This window comes from Cupressus sempervirens, chromosome 11, assembly GCF_028749045.1.
Source record: "Cupressus sempervirens isolate cs-2001-9-10 chromosome 11, ASM2874904v1, whole genome shotgun sequence".
NCBI lineage: Eukaryota > Viridiplantae > Streptophyta > Pinopsida > Cupressales > Cupressaceae > Cupressus > Cupressus sempervirens.
Window position 1 is genome coordinate 685940763 of NC_143128.1, and position 16677 is coordinate 685957439.

The window sequence follows — 16677 nt, forward strand, 5'->3', positions numbered from 1 at the left end:
CTCAGTCGATATTGCTGCTTAGTCAACATTGAATTTTCTCAGCACTTATTGTGTCTTAGTTGATACTAGCATCACTTGACATGTTCATCAAGACTCCTTAGTCTTTTACTCTATTACTTGGTCAAGCCTATGCATTTGATCTATCTTTCTTCAAACTTCCAAGACTTGAACATTATTGCCTTCACCACTTCCAACATTGTTTAAAAAAATACTTTATGTTTTCAAAGTCTAACTAATTAAATGTCCATTTGTATTCTCCTCTTCATTACTCAACCTTTCCTTAATATGCTTTTCTTATGAACAACTCCTCAAATCCACTTCATAAATCAAATAGATATAACATTTAGCTTAGATAGTAAACCATATCACCAATACATATGACATCAATGACAACATAATAATTGTTCCAATTATAGTTTCCAACAACATGGATAGATGGAGTAATCAAGACCCCCCAACCCCCCATTATGACATACATTATCCATATACAATTAGAAATCGTCAGTCAGGAAGAAAGCATAGATGCATGGTATTCCCTGATCATGAATAATGTTTTGCAATTATTGTGACTTCATGAAAGGAAGATATAGACAAATACTTAAAAATAAAATTTATCCCCTTAGGAAGAATATACACCAAATAAAAATGCAAGATGACTTCACATAGTGAATAAGAAGAAGGAATGGAAATCCAAATGGATTATGATGAAAGTATTCTCATGGGTCACCATGTCATTGGTTAGTGTAGGTACCACTAATTAGTTGGTAGAAAACCTAATATTAGAAGGTGAAAAAAAGGAGCCAATGGTAACCCCTTATGAGGAAACCCCATAGACAAGGCTGTCTCCTAAAAATTAGGAACAGAAGAAAATAATCCCCCTGCTTTAGAGTATACACTAATGGTAGATGACCATAGATCAATTTAAAAAGTGCAGCATGATAATTTAATGACATTCTTCTCTTTAGGAATCAGAAAAATCCATAGGTGTATCAAATAATATGAGAGGGTAGAACAAACACATGCCACTATTTTATAAAGGAAAAAAGGATAATCAAAGTAAAACTATTCGACATCAATTGCATTAAAGTAGCATTATTGTTTAGAATTTGAAAAATGAAGTAAATAATGAAATATGTAGAAATGGGTGAAGTTTAGGATTATTATTTATAATACTTATTTATAATATTTATAATTTTTAGTGATGATTTTTTAGGATATGAAATATGCTAAAAAGTAGGGGTTTAGTTCCCAAATGTAAATAAAAATTTGTCCCTTTGATATCAAAATATGTTGTAGATGACATATATAGCTAGTAACATCAAAAAAAAGAAAAAGACTTTGAATTATATTTTCTCTTTTATAAAAATTCCAATTCAAACCCTTGAAATTGACAATTTTCATCTCGAGCGATATTTCTCATAAGAAATCTATTCCAAAAAAAGACAAAATTATACATTCTAGAAGAGAACTCTCTCCTCTAGGACACCATATATTTTTAACTAATTTTTATATGATTTATGATTTTTTTCTTTTTCTTTTTCAAAATCTTCCCACCTAATAAAATACATATTTGTAGTACTTTCAATTGCTATATATTATGTCTAACCAAAACACTATAAATACTATATGAGCATATTCTTGAATTTTAGATCTCTAAAATTGTATTTTATATTATTAGAAAATTACATTAAAAAGAGAAATCTATTTAATCAAATATCACTTTTCTGAAATAAATTTATTTCTTTGGTAATTGGACACAAATTGGGTTATTTAATATATATTTCCAATTGGAAAAGTTGGATCACTTATATAACTTATCTAGAATGAATCTAGTTGGATCATATTCTTGACCAAAATTGATTTTTTGTTAGAAATACTCAAACTTAGTTGTTTTGATAAGTCATCCTAAAAGGTTACACAACTTTGTGCTTTTACCTACTCAATATCTAAGAAGAAATCTCAAAATGAAATATGTCTCATGAAATTGAAGAAGAATCTCCAATACATGAGTATGATCAACTTGATATTGACATTATGGTCAAGTTTGTTTATTAGTAACACACACACTTAATTAGATGGTTAGTAGCTATTGAGCTTATATTGTAGTTAATAGTGTAAGCCAAGTAATTTAGGCTCTATTGAGTTCTACAGTTGCTACCAAGTTTGCAGCTTCAACAATGTGAATCTAGTGTTGATCAAGCTATACAGTGTCAACCAAGTGATTTAGTTTATATGCTGAGTTTGATAGTTTTCACCGAGTCACTAGTGCAAACTAAGTTCAAAATACTTGGAAGTGATTAGTATGAGACAAGATTCTATGTCTATCAAGTGCATGACGATGCCAAGAATTGACAATGTGCCAGAACCTCACTAAGTTTGTCTTTAGAACCTGAGTACCAGTAGTTGGGTTGACTTTGTGTACTATGGTGAAACTTGTATTATGGCCAACTTTGATGAATTATAAATTGGATTGGTATATATGTAGTGTATTGTATCACATCAGAAAAAAGAATGGTATAAAGATTTTATATATATATATATATATATATATATATATATATATATATATATATATATATATATATATATATATATATATATATATATATATATATATATATATATATATATATATATATAGAAGAGAAAAAGTGTAAAGGCTACAAGTAGTATAAGGAGCAACAATTTTTTTTCTATCACAACAAGTTGATCATTACACTCCAAAAGAATCTCATTTAAAAAATCTAAGTTGCAGAAAGAGATCAACCACTAGTTAATCTTAACAAGTGGAATACTTAAATCCTTTCACAAGGTAGACTTAATAGTCTTTTGTAAATCTCTTTACCAAGTGCATACTTCACTATATGTTTGTAAATCCTTTTGTAAGGTGAACCTAGCAGTCCTTATTGCTATTAACAGGGGAAATCATCAAAAGTGATCATTGTAAGCCTTAATAGGCCAACTTTATACTATATTACTAAAGCTTGTGGGTATCATCCCCACCCCAGTTTTACTTTCTACTTAGAAGGTTTCTATGTTACCATATTATGTGTCAAAGTGTTATGAATGTTTAAAGCTTTCAGTTTTTCATGCATACAATTAGACTAGAATACACATGAAGTATTAAATGGTGAATTAAGATTAAGTTTTATTGGTTGCTAATTCACCCTCCCCTCTTAGTAACTTAGCCTATCTTATATTTCCAATAATTGGTATCAAAGCTTTGTGGTTCTCAAAGAAGAAGTTTAACAGCTTGAGCAAAAATTAGAGACAATCAAGGTATTTAGAATTGATAAGGCTATTGGAAAACTTAAGAAAGTAAAGAAGGAATTCTCTCAATCCCTAAAAAGAAGAAAAGATCTTGCTGTATGGATGAATGAAAAACTCTACACTGAAGAAAAAATTGAAGATATCCATTCAAAAAGTAATTTAGATGAAGTCAATGAAGTAATCAGAGAACTATTAGGAAATAATGGGATACTTCAAGAAGAAGAATGTAAGCTAAAAAGAGAACAAGAAGTTCACTAAGAAAGATTGAGTGAAGTCATGAAAAAGAAAAAGAAGAATAAAAAAGAGGTAGAAGGAAAGAATACAAAAATTTAGCATCTATCCCTTCAAAAAGTAGACTTCATTGACTAGCTTACTAATGCTATTGAATAAATCATAAATCTAAGATCAGAAAATGAAAGATTGGAGAATGATCTAAACACTAAAAAGAAAATCAATGAGAGGATGATGAAATCTAAAGTAGAAATGGATCAATTAAGTAAGAAAATCCAATACAGAGAGAAAGGAAAAGTAGGAATTGGATATTCAAAAGAAGGTGAATCATCCAAGCAAGGAGCTCAAAAGAAGTAAAGACCTACTTGTAATCATTGTGGTAAGCTAGGTCATACATCAAAAAAATGTTGGAGTAATGGTAAAAATAAATTCAATGGAAAATGCTACAATTGAAATAACCATGGTAATAGAGCTAATGAATGTAAAGATAAATATAAATATGAAGGCAAATGTAACAAATGCAAGAAGCATGGGCACAAATCTTCTGAATGCAAAACCAAGATATTGAATCTAGCAGAATAGATTGTAAATGCTATATTTGGGTGGGACTACAATACATGGTGTAGATATAATTATTGTGGAGAATTTGGACACATTTAGATAAACTATGTGAAACATCACATGAGAACAAGAGACACCACTAGAAGATGTTTTATTTGTACAGGACTTGGACATCTTGCCAAGAACTATATGAACACTAGAAGAATGAAAGATTGAAAAGAAATCCAAGGGTGATAACATCAAAAAACAAATTAGATAGTAGTGGATTCCAAAATCTTCTAAGAATGCAAGTTCAAGCAATGAAACACATGTCACTCAAGAATTGGGTGACTCAAAAATTTCTACTTGATCTCCCACAAGGATAACTGGAAATAAGATTCTAAAGAAGACATCTTACATTAATTCCAATTAGCAAAAAGGAAGATCCACATTATCATTCAAGATGCAAAGGTATCAATGAGTGTCTAAGGAAATTTTGAACCTTAGTGAACTAGGTTGAGTTGCAAGACCCTGCTGACCAAGATTAGGAGTAACTAAGTTATTGTGTGGACACCGAGTCATGTATAGCCCTACCAAGAAATTAATTCAAACCAAGTGGAAGATAGTTTTTCATCAAGAAAGTGAACATATCAAGCATTTATGGTGATTGGAAAGTAAAATTTGTTAAAAAGGTGAAATCAAATTCATTTTTCATCAGGAATTTTCAAAGAGCTATATGCATAGAGCAATTTTAGTGCATCCAAGAAATCTGTCCAATTTGGTTTTGAAGTTTTCTGTGTTTTTGTAAACCCTACTAAGAAATGGCATCCTCTAGCAGTAAAACTAAGAAGGGTTCCAAGATGTTGGTTCATGGAGTTGAGTGGAAAGCACCCAACTTCAAGTTGAGTTCAGAAATTATGAAAACTCTTGATCCTACTGGAGCTCAGTCACAAATTCCACCAGAGGTACTATTGGTTAGTGATATTTGCTCACATTTTAATTTTTCAATTCAAGACATAGGAACCCTAGAAATTCATGAAGCTTTGAAATGTTGTGTGTGAATGGTGCATTGAAACCTAAGCATCAACATTTGGAAGTCAAGGGTTTAACCCACATTCCACATATGCCCCAAGATTTTAAGATAAAATGGATAAAGTTTATCCTTAGAAATGTATACAATGAGTAGCTATGGTTGAACATCCTATCTTGATAATAAAAAAAATGACCCATTGAATCATAGGACTCCCGATGTTGACCAAGGAAAAGACTACCAAAACCCTAAGTCAGGTAGAATTGGAAAAGAAAAATCTTGCCAAATAAGATGGAAGAGGTATGAAGATCAGTTGTGTAGCTAACATGGAGCTAATGTTTGTAATTCATGTGATTGCACACAAAATATGTAGCTCTAGTTGACTCAAAAGTGTATCATGTAAGGTAGTTGATCTTTCTTTCAAGATGGTGAAGAACAACATGTCCTTCAACCTTGCCGAGTTGATGTTGAACCAATTCAACAAAAACATGGAAAGCATTTGAACTTTGAAGAATAACCCTTGTAAGTTTGGTTCACTTTTAACTTGTTTATTCTTCTTTGCACAAAAGTTTTTCACTTGAAAAGGTATAGTTGCATGGAGAAAAGATGTACCTATACTATATCGAATCAATGAATATATAGAAAAGATGGCTAAAAACTATGTCAGTGTCATGGACAATTATTTTGATTCATTCAAGGATAAGATGAATATAAAATTCAAAATTCCAAAGAAACTTGTAGAAAACTACAAGGATGATGTTCATTTTATGGTATATTGTGATAAAGTGTACATACAAGTAGTCAAACCCAAAGTGGTATGGGTTAAGCCTCTAGGCTATAAGGTTAATATTGATGATGCTAGAGGTATCATTAAAGCATTATTGAATGAACCTATGGATCCCAAGGCCACATATGTTGGTACATATGATGAAGCCAAAGCTAGGATTGAACTAGAAATAAAACATCCCGGGTTGTTAGCAATGAAAAGAAAAGGATAGCAAAACTAAGACAAACTAGTTCTACTCTCTTATTGATAGAAGGTAAAGGAGATAATGTGATTGAAGATGATGTAGAAGATGAGGCAGATGAAACAAAATCAAAAGAAGAAGAGCCAATCAAGAAGAAAGGTAAGGTTATCATAACCAAACCTACCAAGTCATCTATTGCAGTATTCACTAGAAGAACATCTAGAAAGGAATTGAAATTGGATGAAGAAGCATAGGATATTTTTTCAAATGGACTCCACCTACATTTCAAGAGAAATTGAAAGAGATTTATGCTAGAACTAGCATAGAAAATTTTAAATTACTGAGGTCTGAGACTGGAAATGTAGAGGAAAGGAATCAAGTTGAAGACATGATTATCTCTAAGCTAGGTAAATGGAAATATTCACCTAACCAACTTGTACAATAGATTCCCAATAAATTGATGGAAAGGATCAATCCAAGATTGGAACATGGCAAGAAAAATACAAAGGATATATATAAGCAGACTTTGAGGCAACTCATGTTGAGTGTTAATGACAAAGAAGTAAAAGAATCCATAAAGAAGAATGAAGAAAAACTTATTTTGAAATTTAGCAATTGCTTAATAATAATCAATAACATTGAACATATGGTGAGGAATACCACTAATACATGGAAGAATATCTTCCATCTTCTTTAGAAGAGTAATTTTTTTGTTCATGTCAGTGATAAATATGATTATGAAGATGACAAGGAAGAAAAGGAAAATGATGATGAAGAAGAAAAAAATGATGATAATAAAGATGATGAGGAGCAAGAATAGGAAGCCACCAAGGAGAATCTCCTTGAGATTCAAAGTATTGAGGAAACTAACCTTGAGAAGATTATAGTAGTGGTTATGGCCTCATTTCCTCACTCTTTGAGCAAAGCTTTAAAACCATAATGCTTAAAGAAAGCTACTGCCAAGTTGGTTGTGATAAACACTACAAATCCAAGAACTCAACCAATCTCTTCATTTATTCAACTCAGTACTAAACATTGACTAAAGTGATCAACACTTCATCTACTGAGCAGTCAATGATTCCTCCTTCATCAATTTTGGCTACTCAGCAATAAGGTATTTCTACAATCAGTACAATTTATGCTTTTTTTGCTAGTCCTTCCATTTCCATTATTGTTACTATTCCAAGTATGCAGATAGTCAGTACAAAGATAGTTGAGAGCAAGCCTCAACCAAGTACTAAGGTTTCTAGCAAAGGAAAAGATAAGGAAAAAGACATTGATCTTGATAAGGGTATAGTTATTCTAAACTGGGATATCTCAACTTTGAATCCTAATCAATTGCATATAGTAGGAGAGCTTTTGTAGAAGAAAGCTAAGCAAAAAAGGCTTAGAGAGGAGATAAACAGAGAAAACCAACTACTAGAAGATACAAAAAACATTCTTGTAGATGCACTTAACACTAGAATTGATACTTCTCAACCTATTTTGGCTCAATTAGAAGAAATTGCTCAAAAATTTAATGAATATTTGAATGGGAAAGAAAAAATGTTGTAAAGAGTAGAGAAGAAATTCAAAAATAAAGTATTGGAGCTAGTTATGCAGAAGATTACAATATACCAAGTATACTTGTCTACTATTCTTAGCTCTTTGGAAACCTTTGCCAACAATGTCACTTCTCTATTTGGTAAACTATGTTATACATCTATATTTATGCAGGAAATCAAAGATAAACTCTCCAAGATAGATGAATATTTGAAGGCAAGTGCACACTAGTTGTCACTTGATCTAAACTAAAGTTCTTATAATTACACAAAGATCATATTTTTTATTGATATGCAAGAAGAATTACTAAGGGAAGAAGCTAGGATAAGGGCCTCTCTTGTAAACATATAAGGCATGATTCTTCCAAACATGGATGCATTGTAGAAACACATTGCACATGCCAAAACTCTCATCCATGATAACAAATTCTCCATAGCTGATCACATGATGGAGTTATTAGTAGAAGTTCATATTGCATTGCATGCAAGCAAGGTGTTGCAAGAAAAATGGGACAAGACAATGTCACTAATTTTAAAGGTACATTCTAATTTCTTGTCACATTTTGGCACTACCATGTAGCATACACTTTTGGAATTTATGTCAAAAGGGGGAGAATATGTAAAAAGGGAGAATATGTGATGATGCAATAAAAGGGGAGAAGATGAGAAGATGTAGATAACATCTAAAGTTTATTGAATATATATGTATGGGGGAGAATCATAATATTATACATATATGTATAGATATTTAGATAAACATCTCTTACAAAAGAAATTTTGAAAAATTTCAAAAAGAGAGTATGTTACTGAGTTGAAGACACGTGATGGAGACTAAGGATTGTTTTGAACCTTTTTTGAGAATTCAATTTTGATTGATAATTTTTTTTTTCTCACTAATGTCAAAGGGGGAGATTGTTGACATTATGGTCAAGTTTTTTTATTAGTTAGACACACTTAATTAGATGGTTAGTAGCTACTGAGCTTATAGTATAGTTAATAGTGTTAACCAAGTAATTCGGGCTTTACCAAGTTCTACAATTACTATCAAGTTCACCAATGTTTACTAAGTTCACAACTTTAGCAATGTGAATCTAGTGTTAATCGAGCTATATAGTATGAACCAAGTGATTCAGTTTATATGTAAAGTTTCACAATGTTCACCAAGTCACCAGTGTAGACTGAGTTCAAACTACTTGGAAGCGATTAGTATGAGCTGAGCTCCTACATCTACTGAGTGCATGACGATGTCGAGCATTGGAAATAGTTTCCAAGTGTCAGAACCTCATTAAGTTTGTCTTTAGAGCCTAAGTACTAGTAGTTGGGCCAACTTTGTGTATTATGGTGAAACTTGTATTGTACCCGACTTTGATGAATTATGAATTGGATTGGTATATATGTAATTTATTATATCAAATCAAAAAAAAGAATGGTATAAAGATTAAAAAAATGATATATAGAAGAGAAGAAGTGCGAAGGCTACAAGCAATATAAGGAGTAGCAAGGATTTATCTATTACAACCAGGTGATCATTACACTCTAAAGGAATCTCATTCAGAAAATCTAAGTTGTAGCTCAAAGATTAGCCACTGATCATTACAGTCCAAAGGAATCTCATTCAGAAAATATAAGTTGCAGATCAAAGGTCAGCCACTGGTTCATCCTAACAAGTGGAATAGTTAAATCCTTTCACAAGGTAGACTTAACAGTCTTTTGTAAATCTCTTTACCGAGTGCATACTTTACTGTATGTTTGTAAATACTTTTGCAAGATGGACCTAGCAGTCCTTATTGCTCCTAATAGGGTAGATCATCAGAAGTGATCATTGTAAGCCTCAATAGGCCAACTTTATGTTGCAGTACTAAAGCTTGTGGGTATCATCCCCACCCTAGTTTTACTTTCTATTTGAAAGGATTCTGGGTTACCATATTGTGTGTCAAAGTATTATGAATGTTTAAAACTTTTATTTTTTCGTGCATACAATTAAATCATAATAGATATGAAGGATTAATTGGTGAATTAAGATTAAGTTTTATTGGTTATTGATTCATCCCTCCCCTCTTAGTAACTTAGCCTATCTTATATTTCCAACACCTGAGCCATATAATATAGCATGTGATGTGAAGATTGAGATTCATGACTATGAATATCTAAGGCCTCAAACATATTCTATAAAGTGAAAAACAATTCCTCAAAATGTAGTATCCAAGGATCCAAAATCATGTCAAACTCAAAAGAAGGATCACATGGATAATGAAAATGAGGGTTAGAGTGTTCCCTTAGAACAACTAAAGAGGAACCATATTCATCAAAGAGAAGATAAATTCCATTAATGATGTCCCTAGAATATTTAATGTAGTGCCTCTCCATTTGACTTCTATAAGTCATCCCAACGGATACAACTTTTTTGACCTCTCCTTGAGAAGGGATCATGATATGGACCATAAGTGGTCTACACTGTTGAGGTGATTTGATTTATGTTACTGTATGAGTTCCTTTGATTATGCTTATGGCTGAGTTATGAGATTGTGATGTGTTAGATGGTTTCACTAAGGTTTGTGCCAGTGGTTACTAGGATTGATATGGTATTAGGATGTTGTTCCATGATTAGCCTAAGATGTGTGCAGAGATTGCAGTGTGTATTATTACTTGCTACACTAGACTAGGTTCCTGTAGTAGTGGTAAGTCATTTTTATGACTGTGTTCACTTATTTGTTTTAAGTGCCTTTTTATGTTGTTTAAACAACCATAATTAATTTCTCAAATAATTAGAAATGGATTGTCTACATTGAATTCATTGGTTTTATGTTGTGGATATTTACCTTGTTATATTTTGATCCAAGACATATTTGTTACTCATGTTATGTTTTACATTTGAGATGACCTAAGGGTCAGATGTTATGCTTTGATTTCAGTATCATAGATGTTAGACTACTATGCTATTCAGTTGATTATATTGCATGATGATACCATTTTGAGATGATAGTATGTTTTATGATGATATCTGGTTGTCTAGTATTTGGATATATCCTTGATTATGTTATGTGATGGATTTGGTTCTATGGTTATTTACTTCATTCTCGATTTATTATGCAATATGCAAACATGAGTGATGTATATGGACTATTTCAGTATAATTGAATAAATGGTTAAATTATTCATTTAATACATTTATTACTTTGGCTATTTTATTATATGCATTTGCACTTGATCCTGTTATTTAGTGTGCAAGATTTATATCCGTGGGAATGGCACATGGAGTTAGTGATTTAGCTATTTATATTTTACCAATGTCATCCCTATATGGTCGAAGTATCCTTATTTTAATTGTTTAATTAATCCTTTTAGTGATTATTAAATTTGAACTCATTTTCATTATGTAATTAGACCAATGAGCGTGTTTGTGCATTTAGTTGTTTGCATCATTGCAAAAGTTGTTAAGGAAATTTCTATGTTTTTGGATCTTTGAGCTTTTAATTTAATTGAATTAAATTTTGGTAGCTTTTCCACAAATGAATTCCTATTACTAGGAATATCCTATTTTCATTTGAATCGATTCAGAGTTTAACTAGGTTGGTTGGTTATTTTCGCTAATCGATTATTCACTTGAAAAGTAAATAAGTTTACAAAAAAGAATTTAATTCCTCACTTCTCACTTTTGAATTAGAAAGTTTGAGAGTAAAACCAAAAATCATCTTCAAGAGGATTTACTATTTTGTTCATTGTGAGAGCTATGGGGATGGATTGTCATGAGATTGGGCTCATTGGATCTAGCTTGGGAAGACCTTGGATTGCCACAATTTTTGGCTACTTCTGTAGGCTTTTTATTTTATGGTTCAGATTCCCATTTTCTCCTTTTTTCTATAAGGTAGGCTATACTGTTTTATTGTTTTCACTTAGTTTTAGTTTTTATTTTTGGTAGCCATTTGTTAGGAGGCTGAGAACTAGTATTCCCCTCTATTTCTATTTCTTGGTTTTGCCTAGTTGGTCGAGTATGAACATTTTCCTTATTTTTGGGATGGGGGTTTAGGGTTTTGTGCTATTATGCTGACCATTTTTGCATATGGTGTTTGAACCCATATTTTATTAGATTTTCATGGTTTTTTGGCCCAAAGACCAAGTGAAATTTAATTTTGAAGTTTTCCAAAAATTTTAGGGTTTTTACCTCATTTTGAATGCTGCCTTATTTTCTCAAATTTTATTGGCATGAGTTTGGTCGTGGACCTAGATCATCCATTTGGATGTTAGTCAGACCATTGTTGCAATTTTATGTTTGCATTAGGATGTGTGCCACATATGTACTCCCAAATTTGTGTTTAGTTGAATGATTTTTACTTGGTGTTATGGTTTCTTTTGGAACCTTGTTTTTATTTCATAGACACTAGAATTTGTGTAGAATCCATACTCCTAGATTGAGGCTAGTAGAGTGAGTTCATTATGTTTGGTCTTGTTGCATCATTGGGATTTGTGTAGAATTTATATTCCTGGATTAAGGCCAGTTGAGTGAGTTTGTGATGTATGGTTTTATTGTTTATTGGGTTTCATGTAGAATCCATCCTCTTGAGTCTATTTTTGGTTGAATTTATTTTTGTATTGTGTTCTCATCCAATCCTTATTTGATGATCTTCATGGTGGTGTGCCACACATGAGCACATGCACACACATCGATTAGGTGACTTGTAAGTCTTGATCTTACATGGTACTTCCAAAAGTTATGATCATTGGGGTTGGGTTGGGAATTTTAATGCCTAAAGGCACTCATCATTGGATGAGCATGGGTAGGGTAGGGTAGCATACATGGAGGGGGATTCTATATCATAGCCTAGTGATCATTGTGCCTAAATGGTTGGTAGAGGAAGTTTTAAGTAAGTGATAATTAAATAAAATGTGTGAGTGGTAATAAAACTTAAGATAATAAAAGAATGCGGTGTACTAGAGCATTCTATTGAGGAGTTGAATTTGCACAGTTTGAGCTTGGGCTTTTAGATACCAATCATGCTCCATGATGTCAGCCCCTACTTAGTAGCCCATTGAGTGTTTGACCAAGACGTGAAGTTTATGCATTGTATATGTTCTTGATTTTAGTCATCATACTGTCTAGCATGAGTGTTAGCCATGGATGTTGTGCTTTATGCATGTGTGGTTGGAACACTATCTCCCTTAGCATGGAAAGAGTGTACCTATGGGTTCCACATGGTTAGGAGACATAGAAACCTATACCACTACTAGGGACAAGTGAATAGATTTGGTCTCTTGTCCTAGTACCACCATTGTTGGATGTTTTAACTTGGTACTTCAAGTTCAAGAGTATGCTTTCTTGTGATATATGCTTTCATTGGGATTCTTGTATATCATTTTTAGATGATGTTAGTTATTGATGTATTTCCTTATTATGATGATTAGCATATGATAAATGATGTTATCTATTTTGTAGGATTATCTTATGCTTCAATTCTAGCATGTTAGATTTTCTTATTCTTATGTTGTAACATATTTTAATAGTGACATCCTCATAAGATATCACTGATGATCTGGTAGGCAGTTTGGGATGTTATGTGCAGGGGATGGCTAGGGCCCATAATGGTCCTATGATGCTATTATAGTTGGGAGGATTTGCATACTTAGTTTGGTTGTTTTGTTCATTGCAATGTTGCTTCAGTTTATTGCGATGTTTGTTTTGTACACTATGATGTTTCCTTCTATACTTTCCCTTCATTATTGATTAGATGGTTAGATGTGATTTTCATCTTTTAGTATTGTGTTTGAGTGTTTATACCTCAAATTGTGGATCGAGTACTCTCTAGTGTAGAGGTTCTAAACTCTATTTTACTCTTTAGTTTTTCCTTAGAGCTTTTCTTGTATTCCTGGGTGACCATGTGTTAGCATAGGGAAATACTTTAAAGTGTTGCATGCCCAAAGGAGATCTATTATGCATTCCTTGATTATATCGCATGTCTCTTAGATAAATATTGTGCGATACTCTTAAGTATTGCACCCCCATTGAAGAAGTGTTGTACTATACTTGTAAAGTATCACATTCCCCTTAGAGAAGTTTCACCCAAATCCTAAAAGTGTTGCCCCCTTCTTGAGAAAGGTCATACGATACTGAAAAATATTGCATAGTGTTGATTAAAATTATCGCCTAGTATTTGTAATAACTTGTCAAAGCAGACAACAGACACTTTTTGATTTGACCTCTACTTTTTTGGAAGTGTTTTGGATACCCTCTTAGGTGCTCTTCAATCCTTTGGCATTGCATTTTGAATTTAGAATGTTTTGATTGAAATTTAGCTATGCATCTTCCATAGTCAATCATTTTTGTCAATAGTGGTGTTTGGAGATCCATTGGTGTTAGGATGTTTGGTTAGTTTTCCATTATGATCTTTGTGATCCCCGTATGATATTGTCATGTGCATTCATACTTATAATTTTTTTTTTTTTTTGTCTTATTTTTATCCTTGTTTCCAAGGACCTCTAGGTAGGGCATTACCATTAATATAGGACTCTACAAATAAACCTACAATGTCTATGAATAACTCATCCCAGTAAACTATAACTAGACAAAAAAAAATATCCTATTGCACAAAATCACAAGAACCCATGGCTGTGGAAATACAAGAATCATTAGGAGTAAAATAAGATTGATCCCAATTGGAAAAGTAGAAAAAAGAACTAGAGGTTCCATATCGTTTGGAATTGGAGGAACATGTGGATCTCCATACATTTCCTAAAGAAAGTTCCATAGATTAAGAATGATCTCCATCCATATTCCAATAGAGAACATTTAAAAAATAGTCTCCAAGAGTTTCAATCATAAGGAGTAGAAGGTTCGTGCTCATACAAATAGGGAAATAGATTATTCTCACCAAGACGAGTGAGCACTAATTTACTCTATTTCTTATATTTTTCTCGTATCAAGCAAGTTGAACCATTCATAGTGCATATTTTCACTCAAAAAACCAATGCAGCCCCCCAAAATGTAATTAATCAAAGATCCACACCCCCACCTCTATGTGTGTGTGTGTTTGTGTATACATATATGTATGTATGTATATGTATATGTACACACACACACACACACACACACACACACACACACACACACACACATATGTATGTATGTATTTACATACATACATACATACGTACATATGCGCGCGCGCGCACACACACACACACACACACACACACACACACACACACACATTTACTTATATAATTTTAGCAGTTTATATTTTCTATGTGTACATTTCTAGTTTCCAAATGAACCAAAGTAAACTTATAATTTCAATTGTTACAACTACAAAAATATGGTTATGGGAGACTCAAAAAAACAAGACACAAGCTCATTCAAGGATCCAAAAAATTAAAGTGCTAAATATAGGTAAGAAAGATCAAGTTGTGGAAGTACTATACCTTCTCATAATAACTTAAAATTGATACCAAATCTTAAAGTAGACAAAACAATCATTTACTTTAAAAAATGGTACCACAAATTGTGTCTATATGAACTTGAAAGATGCCTTCAAAATTGTAGAAATCAATATTTGATAGAAAAAGTTACTAAAAACTACAAAATATGGAAATTTTTTTATATAAAAAGTAAAGAAGTACCTATACAATACTATAGAGCACCAAATTCTATGTCAAATTAAAGAAAAATCATCAAATCATCAAAACATAGTTCATAATGACTGAATTATAGGGTTGCCTCAAAATTCAAAAATGCCAATCAAAGGGGTTCTATAAATTTTAAAAATGCTTCTAATGTAGCATTGCTATCATTAATTCATAAGAATAATTTTGAAAGTTTGTGTCCCATCAAAGCCAAAAATGGATGAAAGTTGACATATCAACAAGCTTCAAATTGAATCTTGTGAATGATGGGTTTACATAAAATAACATTTTCCCCCTAATGTGCAGATAGATGGAGTCTGGGAAATGTTTAGTTTGATTAGTTAGATTTACAATATGGATTTTTTTTGCAATGTATATGGCAGACAATAATTTTGTAGGAGGATTCATGAGTTAAATATGTGTCGACATGTAAACCTATTATGAGAAGATGCAAACTAAGAAAGAAACTCATTGTTGAAGGAAAGTAACTAGTTTATCAGGTAGATCGGTGAGTTGGGGTAGATCAAATAGCTTCCATTTGGCTCACATGCTATGCTAAAAGTAATGAGCTCACCGAGATTTTTAATTCCAACTGTGGGTGAGGAAAATTTTGGATTAGGCATGAGCTCTATTGAGGACCAATCTAGGGATCATACAAAGGATGTAGTGAGATAGTTGAGTCTTTCATGATACATAAAGTCCAATATTGGGTGTCTCTGGGTGAGGTATTGAACTCAAGGATATGGTCTTCGAGACAGGCATGATGAATCATTGAGGTCGAGGCTCAAGATATCCTTCAATTTTTTTTGTCCCATTTCATGGGAAATTACAAGTTATACTTTATTATGTGCTTACTTGTGAGTACAAAGAAAATTGTATTGTAGGCTTCTTTAAAATGACAAAGAGCCCCCTATAATGTGTAAACTCTGAGTTGTGTGCGGATCTTGATTTTAATGTTATAGTCCTATTTGACTGATGGATGGGCTAGATAATAACTACCCCAGTCTATACTAGTTTGACAATTGATTGTTCACCTACAAAATGTGATTGGTACATAGGCTGATTTGGCCAGGAAATAATATTTTGCCCAAAAATTGCATATTAAAATAATGACAAAATAATTATAATTTGAAGAACCAATTTTTTTAAAAATAAAATTTAATTTAAAAAATCATATTTTATAGTCAAGTTCAAGAAAATTTGATTTGCAAAAAATGTTCTTCAGTGTTGACATTTTCTCAATGCAGGAAAATGTATATAGTCAAAATATACCATAAAGACCACCCAAATGCAATGGTGAGGTTTGATCATGTTGAAGACATTCTCACAAGGTGGTGAGCAAGGATTTCACTCATTAGCCTCCAAAATTTGAAGCACTGGTGCTCTCCAATGACTATATAATGAATGATCCTATGACCCTAATACCATATAAGAATTTTCCTAAGGAAAAAAAGAAAGAAAATTTCAAGATCTAGAAGCTAGA